Source organism: Paroedura picta, chromosome 5 (genome assembly GCF_049243985.1).
Source record: "Paroedura picta isolate Pp20150507F chromosome 5, Ppicta_v3.0, whole genome shotgun sequence".
Taxonomy (NCBI): domain Eukaryota; kingdom Metazoa; phylum Chordata; class Lepidosauria; order Squamata; family Gekkonidae; genus Paroedura; species Paroedura picta.
In genome coordinates, this window is record NC_135373.1 from 597,418 (window position 1) to 602,848 (window position 5,431).

The 5,431-nt window shown below is 41.0% G+C and overlaps 1 long non-coding RNA gene across 2 annotated transcripts; it reads right to left on the bottom strand.

Annotated features, from left to right (window-relative positions):
- Positions 1–2,091: 2,091 nt before the first annotated feature.
- LOC143838911 (uncharacterized) lies at positions 2,092–4,455 on the bottom strand. Of its 2 annotated transcripts, XR_013231470.1 has the most exons (6): positions 4,437–4,455; positions 3,918–3,944; positions 3,744–3,770; positions 3,241–3,270; positions 2,633–2,662; positions 2,092–2,223 (listed from the first exon to the last, which is right to left on the bottom strand). It is a non-coding gene; the product is annotated as an uncharacterized LOC143838911 (long non-coding RNA). The 2 variants fall into 2 exon arrangements; XR_013231469.1 differs by lacking the exon at positions 4,437–4,455 and having other exon boundaries at positions 3,918–4,028.
- Between the last annotated feature and the right edge of the window lie 976 nt (positions 4,456–5,431).

Below are 5,431 nucleotides of genomic sequence, written 5' to 3' on the forward strand. Positions count from 1 at the left end.
AAAAGTAGATGAACTGGCCATCCTCTTAATCTTTAAAAAATCTCTAAAACTCATTCTAAAGAACAAAGATTTCATGATGAGGTTGAGATAATTTCTTACTAGGCAACAAAAATCCTCTAGTAATTGAATTGATTGCCAAGTTTCTACAGCTGGCTATGAGGTCTCGCAATTGTAGAACAATCAATACTTTATAATGTAATCTTTGACCGATTATGCACAGGGCAGACAGGGCAGCATGGCTAATCCCCACATAACCACAACGTTGTTACCATCCCACCACCTTTTGACCCTGCACCCTATCACAGCCTCAAATGGCCTGTGGCAAGGGAAAGCAGATTCTTCTTCCCTATCTTGCAATGGTGGCCAGCAGAGACCCACCCATGGCAGGCCTGTGCATAAGGTAAAAGCTCCTCCCCTGTACCTACACTGTCCCTGCAAGGACACACAGTGATCTGGAGCTAAACAGGGCATTACTACACCCCCAAAATGGTCCTGTGGTGGGATCCCCATGCCCCTCCACCCTCCTGCTGCCACTGTGAGGTGTGGAAGTCCTTTCCTATGCATGCACAACTCCAGGGCAGACAGTGTGCGCTGGGGGATTTCTTCCCCCATGCATACACTGGACACAGCAGGGCATGCTGCCCTGGCACTAGAAACTGGTGGCAGCGTGGCTTGTCTACCACTGTGAATAATCAGACATTCTGTTTTCTTTTTCTTTTTTTTGTTTTGTATGTCAATAAAAAAATTCTGATTCTGAATAGGTAAGAGATTTCCAATCCATATTATGCTGAATTAGGATATAATAAAACTTTCTTCTGGGTCTGACTCTTGGGAAACTGACTCAGAACATCGGCTGGGCCCCCCGTCAGATGCCCTTCCATGACTCAACAATTTGATCTCCCCAGTTTTGTTGTTATTCATGTTGTGTTGTGAATAGATTGTTGTGATGTTCTATTGAAACTTGTATAATGTTAGAAATTATTATAATGCTCCATGTAAATTTATGCAATGTACTATGTAAACCTCCCAGAGCCATGAAGAATGTGGTATAAAAATCCAAATAAATAAATAAAAAACAAATTTCTACTGATAAAGTAGGAGCAGGGTTGTTTGTTTGTTTGTTTGTTCTACTCTTGATATCTTGAAACTGAAAATCAATGTGGACTTTTGATTACTCTCTGGTACGCGCTTGTGTGCATGCGTGGGCCTGCCACCCATGCGCGTTTGCTGTCCTGGTACAGGTGCAAAGGCATGCGCAGAGGCAATGCACATGCATGAAACTGCCATGTGTGCACATTTGCAGCCCTACCGGGCGCAAACGCGCATGCGTGGCAGGTCTGCGTACGTGCGTTTTCACCGCCTGCATGCCGGTGGCTGGGCTTCCTCCTCCTCCCCCCACAGAAAGAAGCTTGCCCGGCCACAAGCTAATCAGCCGCTTCAGCGGCCTAGTTTCTAGCGGCCTGGCAAGCTTCTTGCTGCTCTGGGGGGCGGGGAGAGGGAGCCGCGGTATAGAGGTTAAAGTGTTGAGATCCGGAAATCTCAAGTTTGTATCCTAATGTATCTCCAAGGGTTGTTGTGAGGATAAAATGGAAGAAACAGGGTAATCTGCTTTGTTTTCCCCTCTGGAAACATAGGTGAAGTATAAACGATTAGAACAGATAAGGTCCAGGGCAATTAATACTGGGACCTCTGCCATGTGCCCTCTTCTCTTTTTTCTGTCTTCTGAGACAGGTTCAGAGTGGCAAGCACACTGAAGAAGGGAGGTACCCAAAGCAGTCGCTCTTGGCTGAAACCTGCTGAAGCACTAATTGGGAGTAAATTTCTCAGTGTCGTATCTCTTTCTGTTTCAGTGTCTGCCATCTTTCTTTTGAGATCTGGCCGCAAACCCAGAATTTCATGACTGCAACAGCAGCAGGCAACTGATACTGTTCCCCTGATGATAAAAATACAACTTCCCTCCTCTGACTCCTAGAAGTCAACCCAGACAATTTTAGTTTATTTTTTTTATTGTTTTTGCAAAGCGTTTGCCATCCTCCAGGCAGTCACATTCTTACAAAGGGGACAAAAATCACAAAGCAATGCAGAATTTAGTCTAGATTTAACGTCTGTGATGTTTAATTCTGTTGCGTCGGTTTAGCTTCCGTGGGCAGGACAAAAGCAAAAGAGAACAAATAATCATTGATGCGGTCCAGCATTGTCAGTAAGTCATCTCCCTTAATTGTCCTATAAAAGAAATGATGGCCATCAGCAAAACACCTCAAAAAATCACCCATAAACCAAAACAACTACAGAGGGACAGTATTCAGAAATAGACAAGCTTTTTGTGGTCTTAAAAATTTGTCCCCTGCTTTTAAAATGAAATACATTGAACAATTTCCTTTGAGCCAAACAGAGTTCTTTCTTACACATTTTCATGAGAACTATACAACAGTAGCTTCTAACCTCCAAACTGTGAACCTTTTCTCTTATGCTCCTCCCCATCCTATTGCTTACCAATGAACAGTGTAGGAGTTGACAATAAAACATACCATTCCCTATCACTCTTCCACTATAACCACCGATTCTCCTGGCTTCTTGTGCACTCTAATGATATCAATTTAAATTTAGCAGTTCTTCATTTACAAGCACTTACAGATCAGGGCCCATCAGCAGGTTCTTCTGCCTGAAAACAGAAACAAACCACGTGAATAAATCAAAAGAATTTTGAGCTAAACATCTGGAAGAAGTTCCTGACAGAGCAGTTCCTCAGTGGAACAGGCTTCCTCAGGTGCTGAGATCTCCTTCTTTGGACGTTTTTAAGCTGAGGCTTGATCATCATCTGACAGAAATGCTGATTCTGTGAATTTAGGCAGATTGTGAGTGGGTGGGCAGATGGGATTGTGTTAATGTTTGGTCCTTTCTTGCATACCCAAGGAAATGCACCACGTTGAGGATAGGAGGTGAATTTCCTCCAGGCCAGACTGGCCAGGGATTCAGGTTCTTTGGGGGGAGGGCATGGAATCTGGATCACTGTGGATGGGCAGGTATTCTCAATTTCCTACATTCTGCAGGTGGTTGGACTAGATGACCCTGGAGGTGCCTTTCAACTTTATGATCCTATGATTCTTGTACATGAAATATCAATTCTCATCTTGGGTCTAGTTCATTCACCCTTTCTGCTGATGCCCTCTCCTAACTTCTTGAAGCCTCCAAAGATACTCTCCCCCCATTCTTAGTAGTCCCTGATTCAGAATTACTTACAGGTCCATTGCCATAATCAGGTTTATTATTCTAAAACCAGAAAAAATAATGTGAACATATGGAACACAATGATACTTAACATCTTTGGTCTAATTCACTCTCTCTTTCCAACTACTCCTAACTTCTTGAGCCAGTCATTGACTGGTTTTTATTTAGCAGGCCCTAATTCAGAATGACATACAGGTGCATGAAAATCCATTAACATATGAAGTATTAATTCACATCTTTGGTTTAGTTTGTTGGTCTACCTTCCTCTCCTCACTTTCTGAACTCATCAAAAATTAGTATTATTTTTGTTTAGCAATCCCTGAATAGAAATTATTTATAGGTGCAGAACAAGCATTAGGTTTTGCATCCTAAAAAGAGGAACAAACACCATACACTTAAAAATATTATTACACGTCTTTGGTCTACTTCACTCTCTCTTTCCACTTACTCCCTCCCCTAGCTGCTTTAACCCACCAAAGATACTGTTTTTCACTTAGCTGTCCAGAAATACTTACAGCTGGTTTATCATTGTAATTTCCCCCCTAAAAACAGAAACAAACAACATAAACTTTAAAATATTAGTACATATCTTTGGTCTACTTCACTCTCTCTTCCCACTTACTCCCTGTCCTAGCTGCTTTAACCCACCAAAGATACTGTTTTTTGCTTAGCTGTCCAGAAATACTTACAGCTGGTTTATTATTGTAATTTCCCCCCTAAAAACAGAAACAAACAACATAAACTTTAAAATATTATTACACATCTTTGGTCTACTTCACTCTCTCTTCCCACTTACTCCCTGTCCTTGATGCTTTAACCCACCAAATATACTGTTTTTCGCTTAGCAGTCCAGAAATACCTACAGCTGTTTTATCATTGTACGTTCTCTCCTAAAAACAGAAACAAACAACATAAACTTAAAAATATTATTACACATCTTTGGTCTACTTCACTCTCTCTTTCCTCTTACTCCCTCCCCTAGCTGCTTTAACTCACCAAATATACGGTTTTCATTTAGCAGTCCAGAAATACTTACAGCTGGTTTGTCATTGTACTTTGCCTCCTAAAAAAAGAAACAAACAACATAAACTTAAAAATATTATTACACATCTTTGGTCTACTTCACTCTCTTTCCTCTTACTCCCTCCCCTAGCTACTTTAACTCACCAAATATACTGTTTTTCTCTAAGCAGTCAAGAAATACTTACAGCTGGTTTATCATTGTATGTTCCCTCCTAAAAACAGAAACAAACAACATAAATCTTAAAATATTATTACACATCTTTGGTCTACTTCACTCTCTCTTCCCACTTACTCTCTCTCCTGCTTTAACACACCAAATATACTGTTTTTTGCTTAGCAGTCCAGAAATACTTACAGCTGGTTTATTGTAATTTCCCCCATAAAAACAGAAACAAATAACATGAACAGAAGAAATATTATTTCACATCTTTAGTCTACTTTGCTGTACCTGCTTTTTCTCCTAGCTTCTTTAATCCACCCAAGGTACTGCTTTTTGCTAAGCAGAGTCCCTGGTTCAGAAATACTTACAGCTGCTTTATCATCATTTGAATTTTTCCCCTGAAAAACAGAAACAAATAACATGAACATAAGAAATATTGTTTCACATCTATGGTGGAGTACCCCAAGAATTTGTTCTGGGGCCTGTGTTATTCAACCTATTTATAAATGATTTGGATGAGGGATTAGAGGGGATACTTATTAAATTTGCAGATGATACTAAACTGGGAGGGGTAGCAAGCACAACTGAAGGCAGCAACAGAATACAGGATGATCTTGATTGGCGCGAGAAGTGGGCTAAACGGAATAAAATGCAGTTCAATAGGGACAAATGTAAAGTTCTGCATTTAGGTAGGAAAAAACCAAATACACCAATTGAAGATGGGGGAGACTTGTCTTGGCAGTAGCATGTGCGAAAAGGATCTAGGAGTCTTAGTAGACCATACACTGAACATGAGTCAGCAGTGTGACTAAAAAGGCAAATGGGATTTTGGGCTATATCAAACTGAGTATTGTGTCCAGATCACAAGAGGTGATGGTGCCACTTTGCTCTGGTTCAGCCTCACTTGGAGTACTGTGTTCAGTTTTGGACACTCCAGTTGAAGAGGGATGTTGACAAACTGGAATGTGTCCAGAGGAGTGGAACAAAGATGAAGAAAGCTTGGGGCAGCTTGGTCTGTTT